At 34.2% G+C, this 17157-nt stretch overlaps 1 protein-coding gene and 2 non-coding genes across 3 annotated transcripts in view; 2 read left to right on the top strand and 1 right to left on the bottom strand.

Moving 5' to 3' along the window:
• The window catches only part of LOC115446292 (angiotensin-converting enzyme), a 58320-nt gene that overhangs the window by 844 nt on the left and 40319 nt on the right, over positions 1-17157 (top strand). The gene's annotated exons all lie outside the window — the stretch shown is intronic.
• Trnad-guc lies at positions 9042-9113 on the top strand. The gene has a single exon. It is a non-coding gene; the product is annotated as a tRNA-Asp (tRNA).
• Positions 9900-9971, bottom strand: Trnad-guc. Its single transcript has one exon. It is a non-coding gene; the product is annotated as a tRNA-Asp (tRNA).

Here is a 17157-nt window from a genome sequence, read left to right as displayed (position 1 = left end):
ATACTAATCAACTTAAGAATTTTGGCGCGAAATCTGTAAAAGTGGATCGGAAATGACTTGCTCATTATCACGAAATTCCTAACTCGTCACCACAATTTGTTACTAGAACCAAATCAATCGCAAGTCTGATCCGAAAACAATATATAATATTTCACAACTACCCTCATCAAACATACCTTTTTAAATCTATAAACTCAAGAATGATGGAAAATAATTGTTTTCAATATTGAAATAACACCCTTTTTCACATAGATGCAGGGTGTTAAAATTGAAAAATAGCGTATTTCTTCTTAATCATTATTTTTAATCGGCTTACATTTGACAAATATCGTAGTTCTGAATTCATTTCCTTTCAACATTTCTAATATTTGAATACATCGTCTAACAAGCCAACTTTAAAACTTTTAGGTCTAAACTAACTATTCCCAAATAGATACAAATAAACCATAGTGTAAATTTAATATATAGAGATAATCAATAAGAAGGCTGATTATTGATATTGAAGTTTATTTCTTTCATTGTCTAATTATGGCATTGTAAATATCATTTAAATATTAGCAATAATAACAATTAAGGTTGCATTAGGTGCACAATGCACATACATCCTCTAGCGAATGCAGGCGAATAAATGTGAATGTCCAAGTTTGATGTTCATTGTAGTTTGAATTCTGCCGATCTCGTCAAGTTTTAGAATAAATCCTGGAGGAACTACGATTACTGCGGTAGTAATATTTTGCGCACCAGAATTCTTCATGTAGGCATTAACCCAATCCCTTAGTGAGAAGATATTGTCTGTTCATTAGTTTAGAATTCGTATATTTTTTGTGCCGTCTGCATAGATGCTGCTTTTTTGAAGGACGCGATAATTGAAAACTAAACAGTTTATATTTTTATTATTTTTCTCATAGCCGTTTTAGGTATCTTGGTTAATTAGTATTTTAAACACATATTAAGTGTATTTTTCATTTCGTGTTTGGCGGATTCCATATTTTTTTTTATCAAAATCAGTTATTATAATAAAATTTGTTAACGTCATGAATAATATAAAAGTCGGCTACGGTTATCTTACTCATTTTTCTAAGGACGAGTTCAGCTATAGAATAAAGTTGATTCTAGCCTTTCATTTTAAAAAATTAAGTAAGCCGATATATTTTTTACATAAATAAATATTTTACTTAACATTACACAAGTTTGTATAGTGCATACAAGCAATATTTAATATATTTTTGTTTTACCTTTATATTTTCTCCTATACCTAATTTAGCAGAACATTTTACGAATAAAATATACTAAAAATTCAATTCAACTTAGTACGTTTCATTCTACGAATTGAAATACCTGTTTGTAGTTTTTATGACAAATTATATAATACGAAAAGGACTATACGATTTCCGACCTAGTGTTACTCTAATGGGAAAATTGTTTCCTACTTCCGGTAACGCCAATCAAGGAACATTGTTGCGTCGATAAGTTATGTAGGTCCCTTTACAGCACGGATTAGGTTTCCAACAGGATTATTCTTAAGGAATGACGAGTAATGAGATTTGTATTCATACTAATATAAAGCTGAACAGTTTGTTTGTTTGAACGCGCTAATATCAGGAACTACTACATTGATTTTGATTTTATTTCCTAAAAGAAAGCTACATTACACCTGAGTGATATAGGCTACTTTTTATCCCGCAAAATTGTTCCCTGGATATTCCAATTAGTGATTTTTTTTCTCTAATTTTTCCCAGATTTCCACTGGTCTAGGTTTCGTGCCTCTGTCATCTATCTATTTCCCACTGCTTTTATTACATCATAGGATCACCTTTTCCTTTTTCCGTGCCTCGGATACTCCGTACATAATCCATTTACTTACATTATATAGTGTTCTGTCCGCATTTTTATTTGGTAAGATACATCTGTTATTTTAGTTCTTTTTTACGAATTGGTTGTTAATACATTTATAATACTTTTGTACATTTCTGGTAGCGGGAGAATTTTAAAGAGATATCCAGCCTTCGTCCATGGTGGCAGTGAGGCAGTGCAGTTGACCATACGAATCGCCCGCGAAGAAGAAGAAAATCTTCATTTGTAACAAGCAATATTACGAAATAAGAAAAAAAATATAAATCAATTTGTTCGTCACAAAAGCGACCCAACTTAGTGTATGCTGATAAAAACCAGGGTTGATCTTCCGCTGGGCCGTTTTGAATAAGCTACTCCTATTATCTAGCCCGAAGCCGGTCTATTCTTACAGTAGAGTAATATATTTAAAACTAATACTAATGTTGACCTGGATATCAAATTCAATACCTCCTAGATAGTCAACTGCACCGCCACTACACCAACGAGGCGACAATCAGATGACATTGTAGCAATGATTGGTCGACGCAAGGCCATCCTTGCAGCATCATTTTTATTACCGTAATGACTACTACTTAAATATTTACTTGTCATTATTTACTTCAGACAACAGGAAGTCGTTAGGGAAGCTCCTCGGGGTTCCATTCTAGAATAAATTCTAATAAATATATTGGATTTGCTTATTTTTAAGGGCGTCTTTTGTCTCATATTTTTTGGGGTAGGTTCTCAATTTTCTCTTAAGATTGTCCTAAACCGAGACAAGCCAGGCTAGTAAGCGATGCCTTAGAAAAAATCGCTAATAGTATCACTTCATTTTTCTAGCATCGCCTGCGCCGCTCTGGTGGAAAAGATTAACGATCAATGTTTAATCTTTTGATAGCTCGCTAGGCGTCCTCGTATAATTTAGGTCCATATCACAGTTTGAGTTTAAACACGTCTTTAGAATCAGAATCACACCTAAATTGGGATTAGAATTAGTGTTCGATATAAAAACTTATTATTATAGTGCGCCCCATATTTTCATGACAGGAACTCAACAAACTGTACTGAGTTAATTGCATCTCTGCTTACCCCTTTAAAGACATAGACGTTTGACCCCACACATGGAACTAGACATGCAAATTCAATTGCAATAATTTGGAATTGAAGGTCGTATGAATAAACATGTCGTTTCGGCACACGACGTAACCACGTTCTTATAACTTACCCATAATGATTTGCAAAAGAAATAACACTCTAGACTCACAGCCTGTATCAGCTAGTTCTAGGTTTGATCAGGACAGACAACTTCTCAGGTATGAAGGTTTTCTTTCACCGTTAAAGCAAGCGATAATTTACAAAGAATACACACATATTTTTTTAGAAAAATCAGAGGTTTGTGCCCTTAGGATTTGAACCAGTGGACATTCGTCTCGGCAGTCCGTCCAACAACCAACTACGCTATCGCATTGCCATTTTTGGGTTTATCAAAATAAGCTGGTGGTATGATATTTGTATCCATCCAGTACAATCACCGTACACAAGGCGTAAAACCCACGATGTCAGCCTGTTTACATCCTGCTTCAAACAGGCCGGTATAATTGTCGACTGGTGTAGGATCATATATCGTTTGTCGACAATCTATCTGGATTCCACTTATCATGAGATGCAGTATGGGTCACTTTGCCTAGTCAGTATAAAAAATGCCCATGTGTAATACTTGTAGAGACAGTTAGACAGGTGATGCGTTCTAACCCCCTTATTCATAAACGTTTTTTATCTAAGGACGGAGTAAAGCTGTGATAACAAGCCTTTTCTCAGTGCCCAACGGCACTGAGAAATAGACATAGGGCCGTTGTGATTGGTTATTATTGTTGTATTTCAATATTAGCCAATCACAACGACCTTACGTCTACGCACTGCGAAGACTGCCATGCCGTCAGCACTGAGAAACAGACTTGTTATCACAGCCTTACTCGATCGTTCGATAAAAAACGTCTATGAATAAGGGGGTAAGAGTTTAATTTATTATTATTTTTTACTAGCTTTTGCTCGCGGCTTCACCCAGGTGAAGGAGTTTTCAGGAATAAAAGTCCTGCTATATAATTTCCCTGGTAATAGACTTTAACCTTCCCAGGATCTTAAACTAAATCCAAACGAAAAATTGATTAAAATCCATTCAGTAGATTTTGAAAAAATCAATAACATACAGACAGACAGAAAAGCGGACTTTGTTTTATAATATGTATAGATTTATTTATATTAGGTTCTCCAGCAGATTATAATATATTGAGCTTACACAGGAGTAATATAACGAAGGTCATATTCTGATGCACAACCAACTTCAAGGAGCACAGAACATTCATTAAAGTAATGCGTACATTGTTAAATTATACTATTACATATCATGAGAACATAGAAAATAACAAAAATTATTATACTTAATAAGCAAACAGGATATAAAAAGGGGAATCAAGAACTGGAGACATAAGAATCAAATAATATGTCACAAGTATTTGCCTGTTGTGTGAGTTGTGGAAAATATCAATATCTATTTTGGATTTACATAATATAGTATAAGTGGTACACAGTTTCGGAATAGGAAAGTTACGGCCCAAATTGATTATAGTTTAATAGTTAAATGTGTTGGACCAACCCTACATTGAAGTGATAAGGGCCTAGGGGAGTCTGATTTATAATATTAATCATTCAACTTCTTAAAACACAAACTAGTTCATTCATACCGGTAAGTAAATAGCTCTTACGTAGAAAAGTATTGTTTAATAGTTAAATATGCACGTGTGGACCAACCCCAAATTGAAGTCATAAGGGCCAAGGAGAATTCGATTTATAATATTAATCATTCAACTTCTTATAACTAAAGCTGGTTCATTCATAACGGAAATTAATAACTCTTAATATGGTACAGAAGAGGAAAAAAACAATTTATTATATAATACCATAAATAGAGATATTATAGGGTATTTATTATTTATTTAGTCGGATAATGACTGTTAGTCAGTAGTGTGTTGTTTATTATTTTACTAGTTTAAAGTCCCTTTACTGTACAAAATATAGTTTAAAACTAACAATTACACGTAATTGTTAGTTTTAAAAGTAATCATAGTATAAAATATTATTTTCTCAGAAATTACTAGGTTCATGTTTTATATAGTTTCGACGAACTTTGAAAACTAACTATTCTACGTAATTATAAGATAGTATTGTCTCAGAAATTACTAGGTTTATGTATATTTAAGGGGTTGCTATGTTTGTATCTTGCTAGTGATAAGATAACGAAATTACACAAATGTTACAGCTAACTGAAATATGTCCTACATATTCTAAACTACATACATACATACATAACATCACGCATTTATCCCCGAAGGGGTATGCAGAGGTCCAACTAAGGCACCCACTTTTCGCCAAGTATGTTCCGTCCCATGATGTGACAGGGGGCGAGCCTATCGCCATATCGGGCACAAATTCCAGACTCCGGGCTGATACTGAGCAGAAAAACCTAAATATCACTTTGCTCGACCCTCAGGACCTCAGAGCGCTATTGTACCGGACATGCAGTACAACTACGACACCGAGGCAGTAAATTACATACATATACGAAACTTATTTCATATCAGGATTTAGGGGCGATTTTAGCTCCCTCAGATTCGACAATATTGGAAGACATACATATAAAAAACCCCGATGAGATCTAACCCGCAACTTCTTTACTATCATACCAGACATAGGGGTAGCACCTCCCCCACCGGGCTCTGGCATAAAAATTTACCACATAGTATAATTCTCCAGAACCCAAGTACATAGATCCTTACATATAACACCTCTATCCCATAGAAGTAGGCGGATGATGGATTGCGATTTTGCTTGATTCTGACATATTTATTTCGTTTCTTCCAGTTTCAACAACTCAAGTACCTTATACACAACATATATAAAGTAGCTCTACGTTCAATAAAATTGATAGAATTTTATAGTCAATCAAATCTTTACAATCTAAATTCTATTCTTTAAAAGGCGACGTCGCACTTCGGTCTGGCATTGGTTTTTCATGAAGATTAACGATTTCAGTTAATCAAAGCTCCTCTCCTATGGATACAACTTCCTTAACCAAAACTGAATCCTTAGTTGGTTAGATATGGAGTGATCTTAGTACTAAGTTTTGGATAAGAAAAGGCTCTCTGGCGTAAACGGTACAACCAACCGAGGGCTAGATTTCGATCTCGCGATAGGCTAAGGTAGAATTAAATTTTTTTGCTTAATATAAGCCCGGAGTCAGAACTTGCTTCCTATTTAGGACTTAATACAGTTGGCGATATGTCGGTGTGATACACCTCTGACCACCCCTGAAAAAGAATAATGCGTGATGCTATGTAGATATAAGGCTAGATCATCGTTGTGCGAATCGAAAACTCGCATGAATAGTATTACCAAGGCCTAGATCACGAGGTCAATTCGACGCTGAATCAACGCAAGAACATCTGCGACCAATTTAGCATCTTTTAATTTCTTTTATGGTCGTATTATGAGACCTTTTGGCTGTGTAGGGTTTTATGGGCCTCTAGGAAGCGAGTTTTAATGTTTTTATTAATTTGCAGTACTTTCCAAGTTACAGGAAAATGGTTCTAAATTATATCTACTTAAAGACTATATTTTGTTAGGTTTTAACACCTCGTATTTACAAACATATTTCTATAAATACATATTTACGTATCTAGAAGTTAAAAATAAACCTAAGGTGTTTTTGATTGGGATTTGGAGCGAAATTAAGTTCATTTACTCTTCTATTCACCCCATTTGCAACACGCATGAGCATAACGTATACACTTAACATATTCTGAATTCAGTTTCTCACAAATTTGACTCCACATTTAGTTTCTCATTTCATTCTCAAGCCACTAAACAACATAGCGAACTGAAACAAAAAATAATATCACCCAAGCGTTTTAATTGCCGCAATGAACTTGATGTCAGCAAGACAATTTGGCTGTGAACATTGACATACCCAGGTTTTGCATGGTTTATAGCTTTATTTCCTTAGCCTTTATACATATAGTAGTTTATTTACCAGTTTGATACCATAACCTGACTAGTAGAATAAAAAAATGCTTTGGGACAGTCACTTTTACTTTCTCATTTTAAAGTTAATGTAGCCAGCACAAGAATTCGTTCCATATTTTTTCACAGCATGGTAAGGTTTTTTATTTTTGAAAATAGGCTTAAAAATGTTACAATGCTGAGAGAATCCTCTCATTATCAATATAATGAATGCTCTATGCCGCATATCAATAAGAGATGTGGATTATTAAAGAAATTCCAACTTTCGTAGTAATAGAAGTAGATACATAATACTATAATAATTGTCAGTTAAAAAGATATATTCCAGGATTTTCTATTTTCTTTCTAAATTATTTATTCTTTTACATGATTCTAGTTCTATCATGGAATAAATATACCTCTGTTCTCACACACAAATTCAAATAAATAGCCACCAAAACAAATAACCCTAATTTGAGACAGAGCGTTCCAATACAATAGGATTCAATTTTCGGGTACGTTAACATGCAGGTAGACGGAAATAAAAGGCTCAGGTGGCACCATGGAGATAAATTACTTTACTTCGGTAGGGACAATGAATTTACTGTTTATTCGTATTTCTATTTTGGGAATCTAATTTGGAAGTTTATTTGTAATGGTAGCGTTAGTGGGATATATGTTTTAGACTTGATAGTTCTTTCATACCCACTTGTTTAACCCAAAATAAAAGTTGGATCTGGCATAATTCTGACGACAATAGACGTGTAATCTTTTTGCATAGTTCAACTAACAATATTGTTTAATTCTATATATTTGAACTATACTATTGTAGTTACCTGATATAGCAATTCCCTTTGCTAATATAAAAAAGTCAAATATCAATGTCATAAAAATCCTTTTAAGTTCAAACTTGAATGTTTTTACATTACTTCATTTTAAAAAACTGTTTCACAAGTTTAAATTCAATTCAGCGCCGCAGCCAGCAATCTGTTCGGTGGTTAAGGACCACAACTTCAATCTCACGCTAAAATTGAACTGCCAATCTGACCCAGTTTAGAAATAATGCACAAGGCTGTGACACTGGACGTTCTGCTAAAAAGTTCTCTGTATGGATAGAATAGCAGTTATTTTGGATTGATTGAAAAACGCTTACTTGATAAAGCAATGCTGTATAAAGTAAGCTTTCAGACCAAAACAAACCTGTTTGAATTGATTGTTGGAGCACGACACCAGAACTGGATTAGAGTGGTAGTTTTTATGTCGCGTTTCATATGTTCAGTGAGATTATAGGGATTAATAAACTCTTTCCGCTATACAATGCCTTCGCCCCTAAAAATAATCAATTAACCCATATACGAACCTACGATATTTTTGTATATGTGAGTGCGCATGGACGGTGTTCTCTCATAATGAGCCGATCAACCTGTTCATTAAGTGATCGATTGAAATCGATATCACATTGATTCTCACATTCGTATAAACTTCTTCGGTAACAGACATGCGAACTCGCGATTAAAGAGCAGTTATAAGCAATTAAATGTCCAAGACTATAATTAAACTTGCATTTATGGGAGCAGTGCGAGCGGCCCGACTGTCGTATGTCACCCGAATTGAAATGTAGGATAGGGGAAGGTGTATACATTCGAAAGATCACATTTTAGGGTCGTGAAGCTGTCGTTAGAGTAGGTAAAATCTATGACATAAATACATGTAATAGATTTCGGATTTTATAGTGGTTTAAAATTTAGGAGTTTGTACGATCGAGGTTGACAGAATTACATAATTATTTATTATATTTTAACTGATGTCCTAGTGATTCCCAAAAATACGCTGGGGATTTGGTGTGTGCGCTTGTCTATCCTGATTCACAGGAGTAGCGATTGTTACAAACGTATAGTCTTTTATATTATCAAACGGACATATTAATAATTTTAATTTCAACAACATTTTTCTCTTTATACTTAAATATTATCTACAGAATTTGATAGAATGTTTAACTGAAAATATTATTTCACTTCTTCAATTACCGTAAAAGGATAACGAAACATATTTGTCATTTGAAAACGTTACAGTGAAGTAAAGTTATACTTTTTTTTGTTTGAACAGTTTGTGAAGATAACCAACTGGTGCGTTACTTTGTCGCATACTGCAAGTCTTCGGTAGTATAGTGGTCAGTATCCCCGCCTGTCACGCGGGAGACCGGGGTTCGATTCCCCGCCGGAGAGATCTGTTTTACCCTCTTTGTGCCCATGATCAATTGCGAGTCTATCGTACAATCCTCGAAATGTGTATTTTATGAATATATCTTTTTGGTTTGAACAAATACTTTTGGTTTCACAATCTTGATTTCGTTTCTACCGGTTGAATGTGGCGAATTTATCTCTGTTTTTACTATTGCATTTATAATGAGATAATTAAGATTCACAAACAAATAAGACAGTCGCATGTCCTTGTACCAGATGTGGGCATGTGGATATTTCTTTACTTTGAAAACGTACTCATAATAATGTATTTGATAACATTTAAGAATATTTGATAAAATATCCTCGTCTTTATTATTTCGACACAATTGACTGTTCTGATAGTTATTACTGTGTTTTAGGAACATGGATGGGAGAGAAGTTGTTCTCTTAACTTCTCATAAACATTTAAGAATATTTGATAAAATATCCTCGTCTTTATTATTTCGACACAATTGACTGTTCTGATAGTTATTACTGTGTTTTAGGAACATGGATGGGAGAGAAGTTGTTCTCTTAACTTCTCATATTTTTTATTGTGACTATAACTCAGTCATAAGTTAAACACTACATATATTATTCGATATAGGGTTGTAAGGCATCTTTATACTTTACCTAGGAGTCAGCAGTAGGCATACAGGTGAGGTAAGCTCGGATGGGATGGCAATATTTTTATTACTGGTATATGTAAAACAAATATTTAATTTATATAACTTTGCAGACTGTAGTGTCATCACTTATTTTACTCAAAAAATATTTTTGCAAAAGAGTCTCTCCGGCGGGGAATCGAACCCCGGTCTCCCGCGTGACAGGCGGGGATACTGACCACTATACTACCGAAGACCTGAGATTATAGACGAAATAGAGCAACAGCAATAATATTGGCCTCTTATTGGGACATTGAGTGAAAATTATTTACGAGTGTTTATTCAATCCATACACTACCAGGCATGGGAGTTATATTGCAACATTATTATCAAAAAGAACTGTCCAGTAGGATGGAATTGGAGATACCACGATAAAAGTATATTATAAAAAATATATTTTAGTAAACGCCACGCTTGTGTAGCAACACCAAACTTCGAATTCAAATGTACCATCGTCACCAGCAGCCTATATCCTTGTCCACTGTAGGACATAGGCTGTCTTCGATAGTACCGCGTGACTGCATTTCGTTTATCCCTCTCACAGTTACCATAAGTTTCTTAACAATAAATCTTGACCCATGTCTTTCGTAGTATATTACTTACTCTATAGACCCAAGGTTGACAACCCAAACAGCCACTAAAGTCTACACCAGTGAAGCGATACTCATCGGAATTGTATTACTGTATTCAATTCCCTATTGTTCGATAATATCACTACGCATCTTATTTTTTTTCCCGCATTTCATCTTTAAACTTGGTCCTTCTATACACGATTATTAATCCCCCGCGGAAAAAGGAGGATGTTATAAGCATCTGTATATTAGTATGTCTGTCATCCTAGCTCCCAAACGAACAGACCGATTTTGATGCGTTTTTTTTTTGTTTAAAAGCAGATGTGATCCTGATGGGCATTTGAAGATCAGCTCCTTTCATATCTCAACGGGTACGATTAATTTGAAATTAGGTATACTATTATTTATGTAGTGTAGTCTATGCGATCTCCGTCGTACAATACCAATTGAACTAGCTAATAATGTAATATATTAAAAGCAGCGTCATTGAGATCTGGCTTTGTTGTCGAAACTGAATCACAGTTGGTTAATAAAGACATTCCTATTGTGCTTGAATACTCGGCCATCGGGCGATGTTGATTGCTATGAATGGGACGACTGTATGATGTTTAGACTAAGCTTAAAATATATACTGGTAACACGGGCAGTAGGGATCCTAGGCTAGGTATCTTCTTGATCGTTTTCTTTTTCAAATAACTTTTTCCACTTCTATTGTATGGCCGAAGCATTAATTTTTAAAACATGAAGACGACTGAACTCAACGCTTTCTGGTGATTTCCAAAGCAAATTCGGTTAAATTCTTCTCATTAAAAGTTTTTCGATAATTACGATGAAACTGCGAAGCGCTTATTTTGAACGCTGTCGACGTCCTAATAAACTGTATTATCCTCTAAAGCTTTGTTTATAGGGTGTATGTTGCCTTGATCAGGTCAAATGTGCTGAGGTAAGTCAACACTGACCGAACATTTCATGGCTATTGGCTGTAAACACAATGCATTATTAGTAGTTGCGAAGGAAAATGACTGTGGAGATGTATAGGTAATCTTGTTAGGACCAAGTCATAAAATTAATTTGTATGGGATTTTCTTTTTGCTTAATACGGTGTTAGGCTAGCATCCTCCGACTTGATGTAGATTAAAGTGCAGATTCTAGCATAATTCTATCTTTTCTACGTTTGAAACAATGATACTATATTGTAGGTTTCCTTTTTAGTATTGAGAAAGGAAATACTCCAGACTATGAGACGGACGATGATAAACCAAAATTCATTCTGTATCATGTTACGTTAACGTTTATGCGCATTACTATTTGCAATTTTTTAGCAAGTTTAGTAAAGTGAAAAATGAACAAAAAAAATTTTTTTTGATAATATAAAATTTTATATGTTGGTATATGGGTCATTGAATTCTAAAGTTATAATTATGTTTGTATGTCCATATAATTTCAAGTTTAACTTGGATATGTAAGCTTATACCGTTTAAAAAATCGACAATAACTATATTTCCTTGTAGCCGCGTAACACTGCAGTTTTTATTTGATTAAACCACTTTTTAATAAGCGTCACGATATTAATAACTTACATTGCATGTTTATTTTTATATACGGCCATGACAAAATAGTTCCACTACACCTGGTGGTAAGTGCAGTGGGAGTCCAGATAGAGTATCGACTGACGAGAGATAAGTAATTATGCCTTATCCGTCGTCAGAATTATGCTGGCCTGTTTGAAACTCGATATACACAGGCTATCCCTGGAACGCGACACCTTTACTTTAGCTATTAAGGCTCTACACCTTGTGTACGGTGGTCGCTACATCCTATTACCAGCATGTTTAGTTTCCTCTGGACATCAACAAGTTAATGCCGGATTATGGCCCTTGTTAATATATTATTAGAATATGTCTCCTCTTCCTCTCAACCAATCACTTAACTGAAATTGGTATTTAGGTAAATAAGTAAACGTGTTAATAAAAAAGACATGAAATATATACAAAGACTGACATCGAAAAATTATAGCAACAGTTTTAGCCCTAGTTATTCATGTATGAAAGATATCAATTTAAATATATTTATATGGTTTTGTAACTTCTTGTTGGCACATTAATGTATAAGAAGAAAACAAACTTTGTAACTATTAAGGGGAAATGTAAGCCGCTTATTTTCTGTGTTTCTAGTACTTAGACTTTGAAAGACGAAGTAGCTCTTCAGAAGAATAACTAACTACTGTCTAAGTAACTTTGTACTTTGTTCATTGTTAAAATAAAATTACATTGTAGTATTTGTTGTGTATCATTATATGATTTCACTTTGTATTTTCAAGGGCAATCCACTTTCGATTAGAAATCCTTTTTCAATTACGTCTAAATATATTGTTATCAATTGACTCTTATGAAATTTTGACATGTTTACGTGTGACCTCGAAATACATTCTGTGTGGTTTCTCTATTGAATGATCTACAAAGAAATATTTAGAAATCTAAGGTTCGATTTGATTTAATTAAATTTAAGGTAATCTATTTTTGGACTCTTCTAACTTGTTATGTTTTTATCATCTTCTTAGATATAAACAAATTGTCGGTATAGTTATGGATTTATATTTTTAATAACGGTATTATTACCGTTATTAAATATTATCCTCTTGCTAGGCAAAAACTCGAAAACACTTCTGTATCACGGAATCTGCTACTATTTCTATTCCAAAATTCTTCCTACATCAATAATATAAAATCGCTTTGTATCTCCATGTCCGTCAATTGTATAATTGTTAAAATGAAGACATTTATTCTGATCTCGCGCCTCAAACGATTTGTTTGTCATATCTCCGTCATAATTGTTTCCAGCGAAATTAAATGCCATTAAAGTCGGTACGACGACTGCCTTAATATATTCTTGAACGTTTCCATCGCTGTTTGTAGCTCTAGTTCAAATAGTCTTCTTGTTAAATAGTCTTGTATTTCTTGCTTTCCTGGTATAAATTTGCCAACTTTTTGATGGTACTTGTTGAATTTCAAAATGTTTTCATTTATGTATTTATTTAAAATTAAGCAGTTTCAAGAGTTAACTGAGTTGGTAATGATTGTCGTTTATTTTATTCATTAAATTGTTAAAGGCGTGATAGTATGTATGTAAGTGTATAAATGTACCAATTAGTTAACGCTTAGAATCATTGCCGTTATTAGTATTCTAATGAGATAATATGTAGCTTCAAGACACTGTGAGTTCATTTTGTGTATATCGGATGGTCAACAGCTAAATTAAATAAAAAGTAAAATGTAGGTAGATGTTGTAACTGACTTTTCGGATGATAAACAGCTCAGTCCGTCTCGTGACTATGAACACTACAGTCTTCGAAACGTTGGAAGAAAATTATAATATAAAAGACCGCGATAAACTCCATAAAAATTGTTTTATTCCAAGGTACGTAGCTTTAAAATTCCCTGCTATAAATACATTCGGTATGTAGACTGAAAATTCTCTGAATATACAGCACATATCAAATATTTGTTGACAAACTGGTCCACGGAGATCATATCTATAATACTGTTTATTCGCAGCACATCGTACTGGGGAAACGTGCGGCTACATACAAAACGAAGGAGCCAAGGCGATGTGCAAACAATTTTCTAGTTATCTTTTCTGATCGCATGCCGAGTTTTTATAGGAATTTTTTAAACGAATGTGATGCTGTTGTTTTACTTTTCGTTAATAATATTGATCCTGTAGGTAGGTAGGTATGCCAGTGTTCCAATACTAAGAAGAGTTAGTTAGGCTTTTCGTGAGTTGGTAAATACGTAGAATTCTTGGGTATGGAGTCTTATATAAGTTTTGTTTGACCTAAAATTATTCAAACAAAAAAGAATAGGAATTAGAATCATTGTCTCCTTTTCATCTTAGCAGTATACGAAATACGAAAGGCAAAATAATAATATAATATTATCAGCCCTGTAAATATACTGTCCCACTGTTGGGCAAGGGCCACCTCTACTACTATAAGGCCTTAGTCCACCACGCTGGCCTAGTGCGGATTGGTAGACTTCACTCACCCTCGAAAATACCTAATAGAGAATTAATCAGGTATTCAGATTTCCTCACGATGTTTTCCTTAACCGTTAAAGCAAGCGATAATTCACAAATAATACACACATATTTTTTTTACAAAAGTCAGAGGTCCGTTCCACAACCAACTAGGCTATCGCCGCGTATTTTGTGCTGTTTTGCCCGAAAGGCAAAGCGGGGCACAAAATATTAATTAAAATATTAACCAACTTCAATCATAATTGTAAACAATTCGAGGGCTTTTTTTTATTTGCCCTAATAGACAAACAAGCAAGCGGTCCGCCTGATGGTAAGCCCATGGAATTTGAGCAATTCCGGGCACATCCAAGTCGCTTCCTACCGGGAGTTAAGCACTCTTTTCAAGTCTCGTCTAACGAAGTATAGGTCATAGCGCTAAGAGAACACCGATAGAGTTAGTTCGTTCAGAGTTGTGTGCACGGTAAAAAAAATCGTAGAATTGTAAAGAATATTGCTACCAAGATATTAAGCACATCTAATTAATAAAAAATATTTCCACAAAGGAGTTGAAGTGTCCTAAAGCCTAGATATGAACTGCACTATCTAGTCAATATAGATTGGAAATTGGTTTAATGAGCAATCACGTTCGATAGGACGGATCAGCAAACAAATCAATGTTGCATGAGCTTCGGAATGCGTAGAAGCGGACAATCATCGAGGGCTCGGTGTCATGGCGGATCAAATTAGGTCCAATTAATTGATACCCGCACGCGATCACACTAATCTCTCTGCAGTCTATAGATAGGTAATGTGCTTTGTTGACTTTAAGATCCAATAAATGAATACGAGATGAATAAAACCGAGGATTGAAAAGAAATAGATTGTGTTCTTATGTTTACGCGAATGTTAGACATTGAAAGAAAACTATTTTACGGATTTGATCGCGGTTTTTGTATTATAATTTTCTCCCGATGTTTCGAAGAATTTGCAGCATTCATTGTACACCCAGTGACCACGAGGGCTGCAAAGTCTTACAAAAGTCGAAGTCTAATAGATTGAGATTCATCATCATCATTATAATCAGCCATAGGATGTTCACTGCTAAGATTGAGATGAAGACAAAGAAACTAAATTAATTGCAACTCGCAGTCTTTAAAATAAACATTCTTCTAAACGTTCAAATTATTTGTAATCTTTTTAAACAACTCTTTAGGGTAAATATATTTATGTCAGACTGTTTGCTAATCTTCCTCTATATAATAATGTTTTACTGGATATGTATTCAGTTTACCGATTTCATCCCCATATACCTTCAATTCCAACATAAAGTGCTTATTAGGACTTTACCTCCTAATTCAAATATCTACAGTCTTTCTTATAAACTTCTTTTCTCGTTAAGAGATGGTTGAGAATTGCTTAAATAGCTGTCAAAACATCACCAGTTTCCTAGTTTAAATCTTATTAAGAGGCAAGATAGCGGGTTCTGACTTACAGTTGATCGAGTAAATTTGTGTTTCGCAAAGCTTTGCGAAATTTTTATAAGTAAAATTGTTTGTGCCCTTCAATTGTAAAATATATTCTTAAGTTCAACCACGTTCATCGTCTCATTTCAAACTTATGAAATTCGTAGTCGGAGCTCCGCGCCATTTTACCGTCATCGATAACTTTATTGCGACATCGTGAGAAGAAACTAGAGTTTGTTATATGGCGCCAAGTTTCTCATTTACTTTTTTATAGACAATCATATTATGAGTGGGTCATTGATGATTACTGTTGACACTATAATAATTAATATTATTGACAACGTTTCAATTAAGCAATTAAATTATTTTAAAAATTTCAATGGTGAATTGTATCTAGTGTAACTACTGGATAAGACTTAACATCTCATGTCTCAGGATGGCGAGCGCAATGGAATGGCAAACAATCATTTGTAATTCAAGGAGTTCAATGGTGTTTCTACTGTTTAGGGGCGGTCGTATCGCTTACTAGCAGGCGAACGGCAAGCGCGTCTTGTCACTTAACGCAATAAAAAAAAGGAAACTATAAGAATATTTAATGCGTAAATGCCTAGACCCACTAATTAGTTAATGAGATTCGTCCCACCCGTAGGTTAGAAATACCATGTTAATATTTTCTCTGCAAAACGTTTTTTTTTACTTGACATTGGCGAAATTACCGTGGAAATATATGATGAAAGCCATAAATATAAAAGAAAATGCTGATATTGTTAATATAGTTCAATGCTTCAACAATTTAGTCTCGCAAACTCGACCCAACAATTGTCGACAAGTTTAACGACACAGGAGATAATTCGTTTGTAAGTTTTGGCGATAGACGAATACAATTGCATTAATTGTGGCAATTTGTTGCAGAATATTGGCTCTTACTCTTATACAAAAGTAAAAACAATTTTCATTTTGGAAAATGTATTCATGAATTTTCAAGTCTACTGCAAAGAAAATAGGAGCTAGAATTTTTATATGTAATTTCTGGAATGTTTGGTAACATTGTCGTTAGGCAATATTTTTTATATCCACATCTTCCAAATCGTGTAATTTGATAACATTAGAAAATTGGATTTTGTACATAGTATTGACGTCACAAATTCTAAGACTGTCAACATAGTACAATTGCAATAATCTTCATTTTATTACGTCAAATAATGGAAAAATGTACCGAAATAAGAGTGGAAACAGCGTAGTCGGGTTCATATTATAATTGTGACAATTCGTTTCCATTACCACATCATCCTCTGTTTGTTCTTTAAATAAACATTAATATCATCCCAATTTA

The sequence above is a fragment of the Manduca sexta genome, chromosome 20, assembly GCF_014839805.1.
Source record: "Manduca sexta isolate Smith_Timp_Sample1 chromosome 20, JHU_Msex_v1.0, whole genome shotgun sequence".
NCBI classification, from domain to species: domain Eukaryota; kingdom Metazoa; phylum Arthropoda; class Insecta; order Lepidoptera; family Sphingidae; genus Manduca; species Manduca sexta.
This window is presented reverse-complemented; position numbering and strand designations above follow the sequence as displayed.